Source organism: Vicugna pacos, unplaced genomic scaffold (genome assembly GCF_048564905.1).
Source record: "Vicugna pacos unplaced genomic scaffold, VicPac4 scaffold_21, whole genome shotgun sequence".
Taxonomy (NCBI): Eukaryota; Metazoa; Chordata; class Mammalia; order Artiodactyla; family Camelidae; genus Vicugna; species Vicugna pacos.
This window is the reverse complement of record NW_027328742.1, coordinates 11,777,936-11,788,305: the sequence shown is the minus strand read 5'-3', so window position 1 is coordinate 11,788,305 and position 10,370 is coordinate 11,777,936.

The window sequence follows — 10,370 nt, the reverse complement described above, 5'->3', positions numbered from 1 at the left end:
GTTTTGCCTTGTATTCCTCGGATAATGAGCAACCTTGAGCCTGTTTTGTCATGTGCCTCTCATTGGTCGCTGGTGGGTCTTCGCTGGAGAATTGCTTCCTGAGGTCGTCTTCTGCCCATTTTTGGATTGGGTCGTCTTCTGTCCGTTGAGTCGGATGAGCTGTTTGGATATGGTGGAAATGAACCCCTAGTCAGTCTCATGTTTGGCAAAGTTTGTCTCCTATTTCGTAGGCCGTGGTTTAGTTCTGCTTCTGGTTTCCTTTGGTGTGCCAAAGCTGATGAATTCAGTTTGCTCCCGTTTGTGTTTGTATTTTTGCTGAGTTTTCTGTTGCTTGGGGAGACTACCCTAGGAGAAAATGGGTGAGGTGTACGTGGGATACTGTTTGGCCTACGTTTCCTACCGAGAGGTGTGTGGTGTCTTGTGTTACGTTTAAGTGTCTAAGCCATTTTGAATTTATTTCTGCGTATGCTGGCGCTGTACGCCCAGGGGCCGGGATTGGGGTAGGGGGCGGGGCGGCTGCAGAGAGGGCAGCAGCGAAGGACGGGAGCTGCCCAGGCAAGCCTGTGGATTTCCTCCCGAGTCCCCCTCAGCCAGCTCTCTGGGCGCCTTCTTCTGCCTCAGGGTGGCATCTGACATCTCTCCAGGTCAATGGAGTCCCGGGAGGCTTCCTCCAATACACAGAGAGACAGACATATAAATAGGCAGACACGCTAGTCTCTTTCTTTGTTATTAACAGATAGATACACTAACCTCGTCCTCCTCCTCCATTACATAGGTACACAGATACATACATACAAAGACAGACAGGCACACACCAACACACACACACACACACACACACACACACACACACACAGAAGCCCCCTCCTACTCCTCAGTTAGGTAGGTAGATGGACACACCAATCTCCTCCTCCATGAAATAGATTGTCAGAGAGAGATACACACACACAGCAGCCTCCTCTTCCTCCTCAATCAGGTAGGTAAGTAGATAGACACACTAGCCTCCTCCTCTAGTAGGTAAAGAAACACACGGACAGACTGAGAGACAGACACACTCACCTCCTCCAATACAAAGACACTTAGACGAACACAGTAGCCTCCTCCTACTTCATTAGGTGCGTATGCAGACAGACAGACGGAAAGTCACGCTAGCTTCCTCCACCTCCTTCTCCATTAGATAGACAAATACAGAAATGGACAGACCCACACACACACTTACACACACACACACACACACACACACTACACTCCTTCTCCTCCTCAATTAAGCAGATAGACAAACACACTAGCCTCCTCTGCCTCCTCCATTGCATAGATAGATTGTCAGAGAGATAGATAGGCCGAGAGAGAGACATACTAGCCTCCTCTTCCTCCATTCCATAGACACACAGAGACACACAGACATAGACTAGCCTCTCCCCTCCTCCAACAGATAGATAGGCAGGCAGGCAGGCAGGCAGGCAGACGGACAGACACACTCACTACAGGCGGAGTGCAGTCAGGGGACAGTGATGGGGACAGGGTCCGGGGACTGGGGTGCCCCTGGTGAGCCAGAGGATTTTCTCCCATGTCCCCAACGGCCTAGCCTGGGGGCGACCGCCGCTCTCCCACGTTCCTCAGACTCAAGCCATTTAATCAGCCTGCTCTTGGGAGCGGGCGTGGTGCGGTCAGTGAAAGAGGTCAGTGGTGGAGGGGCCGGAGGCACTGCGGCTAAGGGGGCTGCCCTGGCGAGTTGGTAAGTTTCCTCCCATCTCCCCCTCTCCTTGGCCTGGGGACAGCCTCTGCCACCCCAGGTTTGCGGGATTGAAGTCTCCTTGTCAGCCAGGTCATGGGAGGCTGGGGAGGTTCGGTCAGGGTCTGCAGAGAGGAGGCGGGGCTGCCCTAGAAGCCCGAGGATTTGCTCCCATGATCCCTTGGCCTGGCCTGGGGTCGGACTCTGATAACCCAGGTTCCCTGGCTGCACGCCTAGGTGTTGGATGCCTCCCAGGAGGCAGGCGCGGTCTTGCGCTGAGGGGATGGTGGCCCGGGGCGGGGAAGGGGAGGCTGCAGAGAGGTCGGCAGCGGTGGCGAGGGCTGCCCAGGTAAGCCTGTGGATTTCCTCTCGTGACCCCTCAGCTTGCTCAGGGGGCGCCCTGTGCTACGCCAGGTTCACTGGGTGCACATGTCCGTGTTGTCCGGCTCCCGGGATGCTGGCGCGGTGTGCTCAGGGGGCAGTGGTGGTGGCGGGGTCTGGGGCGGCTGCAGAGAGGGCGGGCGGCAGCGTGGGGCGGGGGCTGCCAAGGCAGTCCTGTGCATTTCCTCGCGTGTCCCCCTCAGCCTGCTCTGGGGGCGGTCTCTGCTGCCCCAGGGTCCCTGGAGGCTTGTCCTCAGGTGATCCTGCTCCTGAGAGGTGGGCGTGGTGCAGTCAATGTGCAGGGGCGGGGGCAGCGACAGGGACAGAGACAGAGACAGCGACAGCGACAGCGACAGAGACAGCGGGCAATGGGAGCAAGTACCTGGCTAGTAGTATGGGTCAGCCCCAATCCTGCCATCTCCAGCTCTGCTGCTGCCACTGCCGCCGCCCCGCCCCCCTGGCCATAGCCGGCCTGCCTCCCAGGGGCAGGCTGACAGGGGGAAACTCCTTCCAGGAAGCTCTGGCAGCAGAGGCCAGGCGGCGGGGGAATTGGGAGCAAGTGGACTTGCTCTCCCAGGACAGCCGCCCTGTCCCGCCTCCGCCGCCTCCGCCGCCACCCCCACTACCACTACCACTGCCACTGCCACTGCTGCCCGCTGTCCATCCCGGGGGCCGAGGGCCGGGCTAAGGCTGCACCCTCCCTCCCCGCAGCAGCATCAAGCAGCCAAGGCCCACTGGCGAGCGGTGTGCAGCTCGGGACCACCTATCCCATGGGCTCTGAGGAGGCATTGGGCTTCGGGGTGGGATGGGGGCGTGGGGGTGGGGCAGGGAATTGGAATGGCCTCAAGCCCCGCCCACCCGGCCGCCGGGGCCGCGCCCCTGGGAGCCAGGACTGCGTGCCTGCCGTGGGCCCGGGGCATCCCTGTCTAGCGGCTGTCGCCGTGGTGATCGGAGCCCGGAGCGCCCGGCTCTCGCGAGGAGAGGGCTGAGGGGGTCATCTGGGGTAGGGGTGCACTCCGGGTGTGCGGCGATCTGGCGATGAGGGCGGACAGGGTGAGGGGGAGGGGTTGCTGGGAGCGGAAGTGACCTGGCTGGAGGGTGGGGGCTTATTCCTCGGTGAAGGGTTAGGGGAGTATCTCCGGACGGTGGGGGGACCTGGGGTGAGGCCCTTGGGGTGAGCGCGGTTTACAGGGGCTGTAGCTTAGGACCTAGTGGGGCGCAGACCTGGGGCGGGATTTGGGTGTGAGGAGAAGCAGCTTTGTCTCGGGGGTGCAGTGGATCGGGGACCGGGCGTGGCAGGGGGTGGGGAGGCATTGACTGGGTGGGGGGTCGGCGAGCAGTGGTAGAGGGGCTGCTGGGGTGAGGCCTGGCCCTGGGCCCGTGGTGGTCCTACTTGGGGGCCGGGACCCTGGAGGAGGGCGTGGGGGTCCGCGTTGGTGTTGGGGACCCGGCCAGCCCTGGCCGCGGGCTGGGCTCGCCCCACCGCCCCACCGCCCGAAGCTCCACCGGCCCACCGCCCGGCCCCACTCGCAGCATCCCTACTGCTGGAGTGGCAGCCAAGCCTCCATGCTGCTGTCAGGCAGGCGGGAGTGGGAGGGGCGCTAAAAGCTGCGCGTGCGCGCGCGCGCACGGGCGCCGGGACGCCGTGGCGCTGGGGCTCGCGCAGAACGTGAGGAAGCTGGGCGGGAGCTGGGTGCTCCTGGACCAGCTCCCGGAGGAGGAAGGCTGCCTGGGGTCTCGGCCTCCCGCCGCTTGCTGTCGCCTCTGCTGCCGTCGCGAGCCAGGTAAGGGGGCGCTGGTGGGGGCGCGCAGGTCGGGGAGTCGGCGGGTGAGGCCTGGGCTTTGTAGTTGGGGAGGCGCCCGGGGGTGGGGGGAGGGGTGCGTCGGTGGGGTCCAGGCCGCGCGTCCAGGTTGGGACCGTGAGGCGGGTCCCGGGGGCCCCCCCGGCCTGGTTGGGGTGCCTTCCTCCCCCTCCTTAGTACTGGCTGAACCGCGCGGCTTTCTTGGCCGCCGCTCACAGGCGGCTTTGGCAAAGTGGGAGCAGCCCTGGGAGATGGGAGGGCGCTGGACGGCCCCGGGCCAGCCGAGACTGGCCCTCAGGCCTTGCGAGGCCTTCCCGCGCGGGTGGCCCTGCCCCGGGAGTGGAGGCCGCCCCGGACCCCGTGGGGCACAGGCGAGCTGGGGCAGAAGCAGGGGCGAGGCCGGGCCTTTGGGAGCTTGTTGGCCTGCCCCCGAGATCCAAAGCTTCTGACCAGTGTATTTTCCGTCTTTTGAGGACCCTCCCTCCTGTTTTGCACAGTGGCTGCAGCAAACGACATTCCCACCGACAGTGTAGGAGGGATCCCTTTTCTCCACAGCCTCTGTAGCCTTGATCCTGTGTGGGCTTTGGAATGGTGGCCACTCTAACTGGGGCGAGATGCCACCTCATTGTAGTTTTGCCTTGTATTCCTCGGATAATGAGCAACCTTGAGCCTGTTTTGTCATGTGCCTCTCATTGGTCGCTGGTGGGTCTTCGCTGGAGAATTGCTTCCTGAGGTCGTCTTCTGCCCATTTTTGGATTGGGTCGTCTTCTGTCCGTTGAGTCGGATGAGCTGTTTGGATATGGTGGAAATGAACCCCTAGTCAGTCTCATGTTTGGCAAAGTTTGTCTCCTATTTCGTAGGCCGTGGTTTAGTTCTGCTTCTGGTTTCCTTTGGTGTGCCAAAGCTGATGAATTCAGTTTGCTCCCGTTTGTGTTTGTATTTTTGCTGAGTTTTCTGTTGCTTGGGGAGACTACCCTAGGAGAAAATGGGTGAGGTGTACGTGGGATACTGTTTGGCCTACGTTTCCTACCGAGAGGTGTGTGGTGTCTTGTGTTACGTTTAAGTGTCTAAGCCATTTTGAATTTATTTCTGCGTATGCTGGCGCTGTACGCCCAGGGGCCGGGATTGGGGTAGGGGGCGGGGCGGCTGCAGAGAGGGCAGCAGCGAAGGACGGGAGCTGCCCAGGCAAGCCTGTGGATTTCCTCCCGAGTCCCCCTCAGCCAGCTCTCTGGGCGCCTTCTTCTGCCTCAGGGTGGCATCTGACATCTCTCCAGGTCAATGGAGTCCCGGGAGGCTTCCTCCAATACACAGAGAGACAGACATATAAATAGGCAGACACGCTAGTCTCTTTCTTTGTTATTAACAGATAGATACACTAACCTCGTCCTCCTCCTCCATTACATAGGTACACAGATACATACATACAAAGACAGACAGGCACACACCAACACACACACACACACACACACACACACACACACACACACACAGAAGCCCCCTCCTACTCCTCAGTTAGGTAGGTAGATGGACACACCAATCTCCTCCTCCATGAAATAGATTGTCAGAGAGAGATACACACACACAGCAGCCTCCTCTTCCTCCTCAATCAGGTAGGTAAGTAGATAGACACACTAGCCTCCTCCTCTAGTAGGTAAAGAAACACACGGACAGACTGAGAGACAGACACACTCACCTCCTCCAATACAAAGACACTTAGACGAACACAGTAGCCTCCTCCTACTTCATTAGGTGCGTATGCAGACAGACAGACGGAAAGTCACGCTAGCTTCCTCCACCTCCTCCTCCATTAGATAGACAAATACAGAAATGGACAGACCCACACACACACTTACACACACACACACACACTACACTCCTTCTCCTCCTCAATTAGGCAGATAGACAAACACACTAGCCTCCTCTGCCTCCTCCATTGCATAGATAGATTGTCAGAGAGATAGATAGGCCGAGAGAGAGACATACTAGCCTCCTCTTCCTCCATTCCATAGACACACAGAGACACACAGACATAGACTAGCCTCTCCCCTCCTCCAACAGATAGATAGGCAGGCAGGCAGGCAGGCAGGCAGGCAGGCAGGCAGGCAGGCAGACGGACAGACACACTCACTACAGGCGGAGTGCAGTCAGGGGACAGTGATGGGGACAGGGTCCGGGGACTGGGGTGCCCCTGGTGAGCCAGAGGATTTTCTCCCATGTCCCCAACGGCCTAGCCTGGGGGCGACCGCCGCTCTCCCACGTTCCTCAGACTCAAGCCATTTAATCAGCCTGCTCTTGGGAGCGGGCGTGGTGCGGTCAGTGAAAGAGGTCAGTGGTGGAGGGGCCGGAGGCACTGCGGCTAAGGGGGCTGCCCTGGCGAGTTGGTAAGTTTCCTCCCATCTCCCCCTCTCCTTGGCCTGGGGACAGCCTCTGCCACCCCAGGTTTGCGGGATTGAAGTCTCCTTGTCAGCCAGGTCATGGGAGGCTGGGGGAGGTTCGGTCAGGGTCTGCAGAGAGGAGGCGGGGCTGCCCTAGAAGCCCGAGGATTTGCTCCCATGATCCCTTGGCCTGGCCTGGGGTCGGACTCTGATAACCCAGGTTCCCTGGCTGCACGCCTAGGTGTTGGATGCCTCCCAGGAGGCAGGCGCGGTCTTGCGCTGAGGGGATGGTGGCCCGGGGCGGGGAAGGGGAGGCTGCAGAGAGGTCGGCAGCGGTGGCGAGGGCTGCCCAGGTAAGCCTGTGGATTTCCTCTCGTGACCCCTCAGCTTGCTCAGGGGGCGCCCTGTGCTACGCCAGGTTCACTGGGTGCACATGTCCGTGTTGTCCGGCTCCCGGGATGCTGGCGCGGTGTGCTCAGGGGGCAGTGGTGGTGGCGGGGTCTGGGGCGGCTGCAGAGAGGGCGGGCGGCAGCGTGGGGCGGGGGCTGCCAAGGCAGTCCTGTGCATTTCCTCGCGTGTCCCCCTCAGCCTGCTCTGGGGGCGGTCTCTGCTGCCCCAGGGTCCCTGGAGGCTTGTCCTCAGGTGATCCTGCTCCTGAGAGGTGGGCGTGGTGCAGTCAATGTGCAGGGGCGGGGGCAGCGACAGGGACAGAGACAGAGACAGCGACAGCGACAGCGACAGAGACAGCGGGCAATGGGAGCAAGTACCTGGCTAGTAGTATGGGTCAGCCCCAATCCTGCCATCTCCAGCTCTGCTGCTGCCACTGCCGCCGCCCCGCCCCCCTGGCCATAGCCGGCCTGCCTCCCAGGGGCAGGCTGACAGGGGGAAACTCCTTCCAGGAAGCTCTGGCAGCAGAGGCCAGGCGGCGGGGGAATTGGGAGCAAGTGGACTTGCTCTCCCAGGACAGCCGCCCTGTCCCGCCTCCGCCGCCTCCGCCGCCACCCCCACTACCACTACCACTGCCACTGCCACTGCTGCCCGCTGTCCATCCCGGGGGCCGAGGGCCGGGCTAAGGCTGCACCCTCCCTCCCCGCAGCAGCATCAAGCAGCCAAGGCCCACTGGCGAGCGGTGTGCAGCTCGGGACCACCTATCCCATGGGCTCTGAGGAGGCATTGGGCTTCGGGGTGGGATGGGGGCGTGGGGGTGGGGCAGGGAATTGGAATGGCCTCAAGCCCCGCCCACCCGGCCGCCGGGGCCGCGCCCCTGGGAGCCAGGACTGCGTGCCTGCCGTGGGCCCGGGGCATCCCTGTCTAGCGGCTGTCGCGGTGGTGATCGGAGCCCGGAGCGCCCGGCTCTCGCGAGGAGAGGGCTGAGGGGGTCATCTGGGGTAGGGGTGCACTCCGGGTGTGCGGCGATCTGGTGATGAGGGCGGACAGGGTGAGGGGGAGGGGTTGCTGGGAGCGGAAGTGACCTGGCTGGAGGGTGGGGGCTTATTCCTCGGTGAAGGGTTAGGGGAGTATCTCCGGACGGTGGGGGGACCTGGGGTGAGGCCCTTGGGGTGAGCGCGGTTTACAGGGGCTGTAGCTTAGGACCTAGTGGGGCGCAGACCTGGGGCGGGATTTGGGTGTGAGGAGAAGCAGCTTTGTCTCGGGGGTGCAGTGGATCGGGGACCGGGCGTGGCAGGGGGTGGGGAGGCATTGACTGGGTGGGGGGTCGGCGAGCAGTGGTAGAGGGGCTGCTGGGGTGAGGCCTGGCCCTGGGCCCGTGGTGGTCCTACTTGGGGGCCGGGACCCTGGAGGAGGGCGTGGGGGTCCGCGTTGGTGTTGGGGACCCGGCCAGCCCTGGCCGCGGGCTGGGCTCGCCCCACCGCCCCACCGCCCGAAGCTCCACCGGCCCACCGCCCGGCCCCACTCGCAGCATCCCTACTGCTGGAGTGGCAGCCAAGCCTCCATGCTGCTGTCAGGCAGGCGGGAGTGGGAGGGGCGCTGAAAGCTGCGCGTGCGCGCGCGCGCGCACGGGCGCCAGGACGCCGTGGCGCTGGGGCTCGCGCAGAACGTGAGGAAGCTGGGCGGGAGCTGGGTGCTCCTGGACCAGCTCCCGGAGGAGGAAGGCTGCCTGGGGTCTCGGCCTCCCGCCGCTTGCTGTCGCCTCTGCTGCCGTCGCGAGCCAGGTAAGGGGGCGCTGGTGGGGGCGCGCAGGTCGGGGAGTCGGCGGGTGAGGCCTGGGCTTTGTAGTTGGGGAGGCGCCCGGGGGTGGGGGGAGGGGTGCGTCGGTGGGGTCCAGGCCGCGCGTCCAGGTTGGGACCGTGAGGCGGGTCCCGGGGCCCCCCCCCCGGCCTGGTTGGGGTGCCTTCCTCCCCCTCCTTAGTACTGGCTGAACCGCGCGGCTTTCTTGGCCGCCGCTCACAGGCGGCTTTGGCAAAGTGGGAGCAGCCCCGGGAGATGGGAGGGCGCTGGACGGCCCCGGGCCAGCCGAGACTGGCCCTCAGGCCTTGCGAGGCCTTCCCGCGCGGGTGGCCCTGCCCCGGGAGTGGAGGCCGCCCCGGACCCCGTGGGGCACAGGCGAGCTGGGGCAGAAGCAGGGGCGAGGCCGGGCCTTTGGGAGCTTGTTGGCCTGCCCCCGAGATCCAAAGCTTCTGACCAGTGTATTTTCCGTCTTTTGAGGACCCTCCCTCCTGTTTTGCACAGTGGCTGCAGCAAACGACATTCCCACCGACAGTGTAGGAGGGATCCCTTTTCTCCACAGCCTCTGTAGCCTTGATCCTGTGTGGGCTTTGGAATGGTGGCCACTCTAACTGGGGCGAGATGCCACCTCATTGTAGTTTTGCCTTGTATTCCTCGGATAATGAGCAACCTTGAGCCTGTTTTGTCATGTGCCTCTCATTGGTCGCTGGTGGGTCTTCGCTGGAGAATTGCTTCCTGAGGTCGTCTTCTGCCCATTTTTGGATTGGGTCGTCTTCTGTCCGTTGAGTCGGATGAGCTGTTTGGATATGGTGGAAATGAACCCCTAGTCAGTCTCATGTTTGGCAAAGTTTGTCTCCTATTTCGTAGGCCGTGGTTTAGTTCTGCTTCTGGTTTCCTTTGGTGTGCCAAAGCTGATGAATTCAGTTTGCTCCCGTTTGTGTTTGTATTTTTGCTGAGTTTTCTGTTGCTTGGGGAGACTACCCTAGGAGAAAATGGGTGAGGTGTACGTGGGATACTGTTTGGCCTACGTTTCCTACCGAGAGGTGTGTGGTGTCTTGTGTTACGTTTAAGTGTCTAAGCCATTTTGAATTTATTTCTGCGTATGCTGGCGCTGTACGCCCAGGGGCCGGGATTGGGGTAGGGGGCGGGGCGGCTGCAGAGAGGGCAGCAGCGAAGGACGGGAGCTGCCCAGGCAAGCCTGTGGATTTCCTCCCGAGTCCCCCTCAGCCAGCTCTCTGGGCGCCTTCTTCTGCCTCAGGGTGGCATCTGACATCTCTCCAGGTCAATGGAGTCCCGGGAGGCTTCCTCCAATACACAGAGAGACAGACATATAAATAGGCAGACACGCTAGTCTCTTTCTTTGTTATTAACAGATAGATACACTAACCTCGTCCTCCTCCTCCATTACATAGGTACACAGATACATACATACAAAGACAGACAGGCACACACCAACACACACACACACACACACACACACACACACACACACACACACACACAGAAGCCCCCTCCTACTCCTCAGTTAGGTAGGTAGATGGACACACCAATCTCCTCCTCCATGAAATAGATTGTCAGAGAGAGATACACACACACAGCAGCCTCCTCTTCCTCCTCAATCAGGTAGGTAAGTAGATAGACACACTAGCCTCCTCCTCTAGTAGGTAAAGAAACACACGGACAGACTGAGAGACAGACACACTCACCTCCTCCAATACAAAGACACTTAGACGAACACAGTAGCCTCCTCCTACTTCATTAGGTGCGTATGCAGACAGACAGACGGAAAGTCACGCTAGCTTCCTCCACCTCCTCCTCCATTAGATAGACAAATACAGAAATGGACAGACCCACACACACACTTACACACACACACACACACTACACTCCTTCTCC